Source organism: Ahaetulla prasina, chromosome 3 (assembly GCF_028640845.1).
Source record: "Ahaetulla prasina isolate Xishuangbanna chromosome 3, ASM2864084v1, whole genome shotgun sequence".
NCBI classification, from domain to species: Eukaryota; Metazoa; Chordata; class Lepidosauria; order Squamata; family Colubridae; genus Ahaetulla; species Ahaetulla prasina.
The window spans coordinates 83648933-83658227 of NC_080541.1; positions in this window are offsets into that span (position 1 = coordinate 83648933).

Genomic DNA, 9295 nt, shown 5'->3' on the forward strand with positions numbered 1-9295 from the left:
TCATACATAAATGACTTGAAGCAACTAGGATGTTTTTCCTAGTCCTTCCATGTTCATTTCATGAGCATTCAAATTCCATCGTAAAAACCACAAAGTTAACTCTGCTTTCAATGTGAAGAGCCAAGACCTCAGCCTGAAGCCAACTGGTGTTGAGAAAAGGGTGGATGTTGATTCAAATCCAGAAACAAGACTGAGCTTGCTTCTCAACTTCACAGGGAGAAGGAATAATTAAGGTATCGTTTGGACCTTATATGAAATCACTGTAAATATTTTGAAATCATGGTGTGAAAGAAGATGTTTTGTGAGTAACGAATATGACAGCTATATGGTGATGATACAGGAAACTAAACCTCTTTAAGTATGAAACTTGATCAATTACTTTAGTCAATAATTTTCTCAGTCTTCCTTCTTTCTTTCCTACTTTGAAAGAAAATTGAGACAAAAGCCATCTTGAGTTTTGGCAGAACAGCAATAACTCTGCTTAATTAGGAATATTTCTCCTCCATAACGTTTGTTCCTAACTTGTTGTAGGACCAGGGGTACAATTCAGCAGGTTCTGACAGATTCTGGAGAACTGGTAGCAGAAGTTTTGAGTAGTTCAGAGAACCGGCAAATGCCACCTCTGGCTGGCCCCAGAGTGGGGTAGGAATGGAGATTTTGCAATATCCTTACCCTGCCACGCCCATCAAGCCACGCCCACAGAACCAGTAGTAAAAAAAATAGAATTCCACCACTGTATAGGACTTATCAGTACTTCATTTGATTATCTTTTCCCAATGCCTCATTATAGAAAATAAGATCCGCTAAGACTGAAGAAATTCAGTTTATTCCAAATCGTAATTTTGCTGTTAAGGTAGAAAGAATACAGTTGTCTTCAGTAACAGTATTAGACTCGTCGAATATATTCCTTTGAGGAAAAGTTATCGTAAACGTAACTTAAAACTTCAAATTCCTTGGAAATGTTAGGAATCTAATAATGGAGTATTTTTCTGACCTTGTGTAGTTACAACAGCCTTTAAATATAGGGACAGAGACATATTGAGGCAAATCTATTTGGCAGAGAGATTTGATACAAGTTTTTTTTTGCAGCTGACAGGAATGGGGGTACTTCAGATGTCCTCATACCATATTTGCATTTGGGTCCAAATAATCAGAATTTCCGTGCGCCTTTGGCGTTGAGTCATGCTGGCCACATGACCACGGAGACGTCTTCGGACAGCGCTGGCTCTTTGGCTTTGAAACGGAGATGAGCACCGCCCCCTAGAGTCAGCAACGACTAGCACGTATGTGCGAGGGGAACCTTTATGTTTACCTTTAAATCAGAATTGACATCTGTCCCTCAAGCACAGAATGGATTATGCTGATGCATCCCTGCCCTCCCAATGTCCACATATTTGGAAATCCTGATAGGAAAACCCACAAGCATTTTTTTCTGAAGCATCTGTGGTTGATTTCTAGATACCGAGTTTAGAGGTTGGAAGCCCAGCCCTGTTCTGTGAGTAATGCATTTTCATATGATGCATGGATGAGGGAATGGGTTTAAGTGATGTGTGCTGTAGGAAGCTCTGGTGCTTTACCCCAGCAAGAATATTCTAGAATTGGAAGACTGCAGAAAAGAAACAAAATATTATTAGTTAAACGAGAAGGTCCTTGATGTTCTCTGAGCTTGCTTGTTTTCTTCCAGACGTTTCATTACCCTAAGTAGGAAACATCATCAGTGCTAGTGTTGGTTAAGTACTTTTTTCTGTTAACTAGAAAAGAGATGGAATAAGTCTTCCTTTTCTCATAATAGGATTCCCACTTCCCTAATTAAATTAAAAAGAGAAGTACTGAACGTCATCAGAAGATTCCCGGCAATGGGTTAAGTGCAGTGAGCTGGAGATAACGGTAAATCCAATAAATACATACCAGGCATCCATAGCAGGCCATGACAGGGCAAATGATGTCTATTGTCACCATAACTGCACAAACCATGTGATTTATGAATGAGCAAACGGCTGAAGTGTGTAATGTGATGGATGCTATGATCTACCTTTCATTATTTTTCATCATCTTGGTCTGTACCAGATGCCTGCAGCCAGATGCTTTCCTGATCGCGTTTTTCCTGGTCACATTTTTTATCCCCAGAGGTTGATAAAAATAAATGGAGAGGACTCTGCCCTTAACAGCAGTTTGTTTCCTGGAATTGGTTGGATAATAAGCTAGGTCAAACCATTACATGGCTCAGTGTGTCAGGCTAATAAAATCAATCACTACTAATAGTGTAGCAGTTGGATTCTGCATTTCTGGTCTTTATTTGCATGAAAGGTTGACATGGAGCTCTATTGGTTTGAGAACATAAAATTTATATGAAATTTACACACCATAATGTCAGTGTTATCTATGTATGTTTCTCTAATCAAAGCAACACATCACAAATGATTATGGACTTCATCACAAACAGAATTTATTTACAGGTAGTCCTCAATCTATGACCACAATGGAGCCCAAAATGTATGTTGCTAAGTAAGAACTTTGTTGAGTTTTGCCCCATTGTACGACTTTTCCCACCACAGTTGTTAAGTGAATCATTGCGGTTGTGAAATTAGTAATCTACTTGTTAAATGAATCTGGCTTCCCCCATTGACTTTGCTTGTAAGAAGGTTGCAAAAGGAAATCACCTGATCCTGGCACACTTTAACTCATAAATGTGAGTCAGTTGTCAAGCAACTCAGTGTAAATCAGGGGTCTCCAACCTTGGCAACTTTAAGACTTGTGGACTTCAACTCCCAGAGTTCCTCAGCCAGCAAAGCTTAATAACATCTGTTCTCTGAATCAGGGGTCTCCAACCTTGGTCACTTTAAGACTTGCTGGCTGAGGAATTCTGGGAGTTGAAGTCCACAAGTCTTAAAGTTGCCAAGGTTGGAGACCCCTGATGTAAATTGCATGGCCATGGGGGGGATGCTGCAAAGGTCATAGGTGTGAAAAATGGTCATAAGTCACTTTTTTCAGTGCCGTTGTAAGTTCAAACGGTCACTAAGCAAACTGTTGTAAGTCAAGGACTACCTGTATTTATTCATTGAATTTGTATGGCACCCATCTCAATGATCCAGTGACTCTGGGTAGCTATAATAAAAGCTAAAAAATGCAAAAAGCAATTAAATTAGAATCAAAGATAAAAATTAAAAAACCAAGATGATGGGCAGCCTGGGAATGACAATCATCTTTGTCCTGTCAGCCACCTCCAGTGTAGCAGGCCCGTCGGGGCCCCAGGCCAAGCAGCAGAGCCAAGTTTTTAGGCTCTTCCAGAGGGCCAGGAGTGCGAGGGTAGTTCTTGCCTCTGACAGGAGAATATTCCAGAAAGGGGTGAGGTGGGGGGTGCAGCAGCAAAGTCTCTTTTGTGGATCCCCTCAGTCAAAATTCTTTGGTTGACGAGATCTGAAGTAGGCCCTTTCTGCTGTAATGAGTAGGACTGGTTAGTCCCAATGGGATCGGGCGATTCCTCAGATACCCTGGAGAGTTGATATGCTATTTGATAGCAATAATAATTGGAAGTGAGTTTATTCTTTTCAAGCCCTCCTTGTGGACTTCCTGAAAACAACCTGGTTGGCCACCAAAAACAGCAATATGTTTGTGCAGAATGGTCCAATCCAGTTGTTCTTGTGTTCCAAGGGAAAGATACTGAGGGTGTTGTTTTTTTAATAGATTCCCACACCATATTAGAAACTCTTTTTTAAAGTGCCTAAACAGTGTTTGGAGCCAGATTAATTTAATGGTTAAGGCACCATGCTAGAAAGTGGGAGAATGTGAATTCTAGTCCTGCCACTCCCTTTTTTTCATCCCTAGGAAGCAGGCACCATTTCCAAAATCTTGCCAAGAAAACCGCAGGAACTGCAGTCCAAGCAATCACCAGGGGTCAACACTGACTTGAATGTACACCCTCCTCCCAAAAAAGCAGCGTTAAATGGGAAATGGCTCCTCTTTGGGTCAAACAAGTACAAAGCCTCACTATGTTTGCACAATGTATTTTTAGGGGAGGGGAATGTGTGTGGGGGGAGGGGGAGAATAATGCAAAGTAGTTGCTGTCTAAAATGAAACCAAAATGGTGATTCAGGTGGGAGACAATGCCTATCTATTAGCAGCTATTGTTGCATAATTGACTAATCCAGAGTTAGTTGAACCAAGTTGCTCAACCTAGTATTCTGGAGTCGCACAATACACTGAACCATAGGCTAACTCAGGAGTCTGCAACCTTAAACACTCAAAGAGCCATTTGGACCCATTTCCCACAGAAAGAAAACACTTTGAGCCACAAAACCTGGGTGGGTGTGGCCAACTCAACATCACTCACTCCCACCCAGTCACATGACACCCCATCATGCCTACCCGGGTTTTGTGGCTCCCAGTGTTTTCTGTGGGAAACAGGTATCTCTCTCTGTCTCTCCTCTCCTCTCCCCTCTCCTCTCTCTCAGGCCAGTCAAGGAGTGACTGGGAGGAGAGGGCAAGGGGTGGAGCCAGCCAGCGGTGGGTTCAGCCAATAAGGAGCCACAGCAGGGGGGACGAAAAAGCCGCATGTGGCTCTGGAGCCGTGGGTTGCTGACACCTGGGCCAACTATACTGCTAGGTTAACACTACCTTCAGGATAAATGTTGGCTACTTCAAAGGATTCAGTCAGCCCATTATGTAGTCTGAGACAAAGCAGAGGCTAATAGCTACCCATTCTGCTGGCCAACATTTTGAAAAGGAATCTTGCACCACTCAGAATACTTTCCCAAGTTGTGCCTTGGAAGAAAGGAGAAAACATCTCATCACAAAGCATTTGGATATCCACTGGAAAGAAAATTGGAACTTCTGGAACATTTAAGATGGGTTGTTTCAAGGTCAGACCACTACCAACACACTCAAATTGATTGAAAGCTACAACCATTTCTGCAACACTCGGAATGGGCTTGTTTGAAATCAGAATATACTATGAAAGAAATTTTTGTGTATTTAACAATCCACCCCTCTTTTCCAATACCTCAACACGTGCATTCCAGCAACAATTATTTTGTGGGAGCATGTGGGCAGGTGCTTAATTATATTAATTCTTCCTGAGATTCTTCAAAATTCATGCTAGCTCTGTCATGAACTTATTTATGAAGGGCACAGATGGTACTGCACAGTGTGGATAGGTGCAATGAATTACTGGTACTTCTCGTTTAGCTACTAGAATTTGGACCAGCAACTCAGTTAAGTGAAGCAGCTGCTAAGCAAAAACTTACAGTGCTTCCAATCTTCAGCTTTTCCTTAGCTTTACAGACCTATAAAGTCATAAATGTAAGGATTGGTCATAAAGTTACTTTTTTAAATTATTTTTGTAACTGTGAAAGTCACTAAACAAAACCATTGTTAAATGAGGACTACCTGTACTGGATCCCCAATTGGAAAGAATTGGGACACTAGATACGGGGGTATTTATTTATCCCACCTTTATTATTTTCGCAAATAACTCAAGAGAGCAAGCATATGCGACACACCTTCCTGCTCCTTTTTTCCCCACAACAACAAACCTGTGATGTGCATTGGGCTGAGAGAGTGACCGCCCCAAAGTCACCCTGCTGCTTTTCATGACTAAGGCAGGACTAGAACTCATGGTCTCCGACTTTCTAGCCTTGTGCCTTAACCACTGGACCAGGGGTGTCAAACTCGCAGTGTCACATTGTCATCACGTGACTTATTGTGACTCCCTCCCCCCTGCTCACTAAACCGGGGGTGGGCATGGCCAGCGCATGACACATCCATCCTGCGGGCCGCGAGTTTGACACCCCTGCACTAGAAGAAACTGACTCTACAAGACCAAATATGAATGTTGTATTGTCATAAGGAGTTATCTAAGTAAACAATCTTACTTCTACAGATACTTCAAATGCAGACAATGCTGCATTTGGGTTGCAAATCACATGGCAAAACCATCAGGAAAGATGTCAGGAGCCTTGCAACAATTGCTTTGATCTTTATTGCTAGACATTCCAAGATGGTGCCGAAGGCTGCCTTTAATGCTCTCTAATGGTTTCTTTATTTTTAATTATTCTCTGCGACTCACTACGGATTTCTTACTCACAAGACCATCTGCTAAAAATTAAGCAACGTTTAAGGAGTAGCTTTTTGTCATCTCACACACACACACACCCTCTTTACAAACACGGAGGATATTCTAACACAGGAAGAAGCAATTTTCCCAATCTTCTCATCGTTCCCATCACCCATCTCCTTCCACTTATGATTGAATGACTGTAACTTTGTTACTTGTATCCTTACGATTTATATTTATATTGATTGTTTCCTGATTGCTTATTTGTACACTATGACTATCTTTAAGTGTTGTACCTTATGATTCTTGATGAAGGTATCTTTTCTTTTATGTACACTGAGAGCATATGCACCAAGACAAATTCCTTGTGTGTCCAATCACACTTGGGCAATAAAAAAATCTTATTCTATTCTCTCTATCAAGACCTGCCCACTTTATTTATGGAAAGACTCTAGAAGGCAAAGCTGAATATCACATGCTAAATAGCTCTGGGGTACAGCTGACTAAACTGCCATTTACAAAATCAAGATGGAATCTCCCTCTCATATTGTTTGAAGAACTCTGAAAACCAATTAAGAACCCTGTAAGTGGCTCACATATGCAAATGTGCTTCTCTTAATTTATTCCAAGAAGAAGCTGCTGAACTGGATTGGGTTCTTTGTCTCTCCCTCTTATATACAGACCAGGGGTGAAATCCAGCAGGTTCTGACAGGTTCTGGAGAACCGGTAGCGGAAATTTTGAGCAATTCGGAGAACCAGAAAATACCACCTCTGGCTGGCCCCCCGAATAGGATGGGAATGGAGATTTTGCAATAGCCTTCCCCCAGGAATGGGGAGGGAATGGAGATTTTGCAGTATCCTTCCCCTGCCATGCCCACCAAGCCACACCATGCCCACCAAGCCACGCCCACAGAACCAGTAGTAAAAAAAATTGGATTTCACCACTGACACAGACCCTTACTTTCTGCAAAATAACACTGTGCGCTTTTGATAAAATCACACTTCACCTTAAAACTGATCTTTTTTTGGCTACCAAATCAAGCTAACAATTCCATAACAACCTACCTTAGAAGTGTTCGGTGTTTTACCTTTAATGAGTTGGTTGGCTTTAATGATTTGTTAGACTTTTTGTTTGCTGAAATTGCCAGGAGATGAAACGCTCCTGGGAGAGATCACCCCACAGTCACGTCTACCCAAGGGGCATCACTTTGAAGGAGTGTTTGTATTTTTGTATTCTCTTTCCTGGGTATTGTGTGTGCGATTTCCCCCCTTTTTGGACCAAACGGTAAAAATATCTCGGTTCTTTGCACTAATAGATATACAATGCCTCATTTCTCACTGCAATCAATATCATTTAAGCACATAGATTTTTTCCCCTCCCCCAAATTGCTTTCTGATCAGGTAGGTCTTTTCTCAGCGTTTGTTCATAGAGAACATGCATTTTAAAAAGTGATGTACAGAGATGTCTTTGTCATTTCAAATAGTCTCTCTTGCAATCAGCGTACAGTTAGTTCTCGGCTTACAACAGTTCATTTAGTGACTGTTCCAAGTTACAACAGCAGTGAAAAAAGAGATTTAGAATCGTTTTTTCAGTAACGACATTTGCGGCATCCCCATTACCATGTCATCAAAATTCAGATGCTTCATATTTATGACTGTTGCTGTGTCTCAAGGTCATGTGATCCCCTTTTGTGACCTTCTGACAAGCATAAGTCAATGGGGAAGCACTTAACAACTGGATTACTCTCTTTTTCACTGCAGTGATTCATTTAACAACAAAGGCAAGAAAGATCATAAAGTAGGGCAAAACTCACTTAACGAATGTCTTACTTAACAGAAATTTTGGGCTCGGTTGTGGTCATAGGTCAAGGACTACCTGCAGTATTTATTGCATACAAGTAGTCCTTGATATATAACCACAATTGAGAGAAAATTTCTGTTGCTAAGTGAGACAGTTGTTAAGTGAATTTTGCCTTGTTTTATGACCTTTCTTGCTACAGTTGTTAAGTGACTCACTGCAGTTGTTAACTTAGTAACCCAGGTATTAAGTGAATCTGGCTTCCTCATTGACTTTGCTTGTCAGAAGGTCACAAAAGGTGATCACATAACACAGCAATGGTCATAAATATGAGTCAGCTACCAAGAGTCTAAATTTTGATCATGTGACCATAGGGTGCTGCAATGGTCGTAAGTGTGAAAAATGGTCCTAAGTCACTTTTTTCATTCCTGTTGTAAATTAGAATGGTCACTAAATGAACTGTTGTAAGGGGAGGATTTCCTATATCTGAATAGGCCAGATTTGCTTAGAAACCTTTTTCTGGCATAAGGCTAGTAATCCCCACATAATTAATTTGAAACCTTGCATGCTAACCATGGTAAGACATTCACATTACTCAGATATATTAGACCAGAACTGAGAAAATGTAGATGGAAATCCCACAAACTTTATTTTGATCTAGTTTTTCTCTCAAGTTCTGCAAGGCTATGAGAATGAAAGTGTAAGGTGAGATTTAAAGAATAATATATACCTTTTAATAAATAATAAAATGGATATTAACTATGGTAATATAAGTTGTTTGCGTGTCTTGTACTTTGAGCTATAACTCATGGCTTTGGGGTAGATCTCTATATCAGGAAAAAAGATAAGGGGAAAAAAGGCATGGATTATTCATCATAAAATATTCTTCTATGATTACCACTAATGGCAATATATTTAATTGAAAACCAGGCAGTAAGTACACCACTTCAGCAAGGACTTCATAAACCATAGGTTTATAAAGAGTGCTAGTAAGCAAAAATTCTGAGATTGAAAACAGTACTGTAGGTTTAATAAATCCGTGAGAAAAACGTTTAGCACTCCCCAAGCCTGCAGTCCTGATCCAAAATACACATTTATCAAGAAAAGATTTAAATGGCACTCCAGAATAGAATGATTTAATGGAGCTGTGTTTGCTGGATTCAACAAACCACAAACCATCTAACTGCAATTTAGCCCAATCTATTATGCAAATTCAAGCTAATTAATGATTTGTTCGTAAGCCTGGGTTATAAACCATGATTCAGAAAAGTATGGGTTAATGCATCTAATGAACATAGCTTTAGACTTGATCAATAAGTTTAAATGCAAACAATAAAGATCAAACATTTTGCTCTAATGTATGATAATAAATTAGCAAAGCAAAGCTATGTTCAGCAATTACTCTTGCTCTTACTGTACACTTGTGAACTTGTACCTGTGTAGAA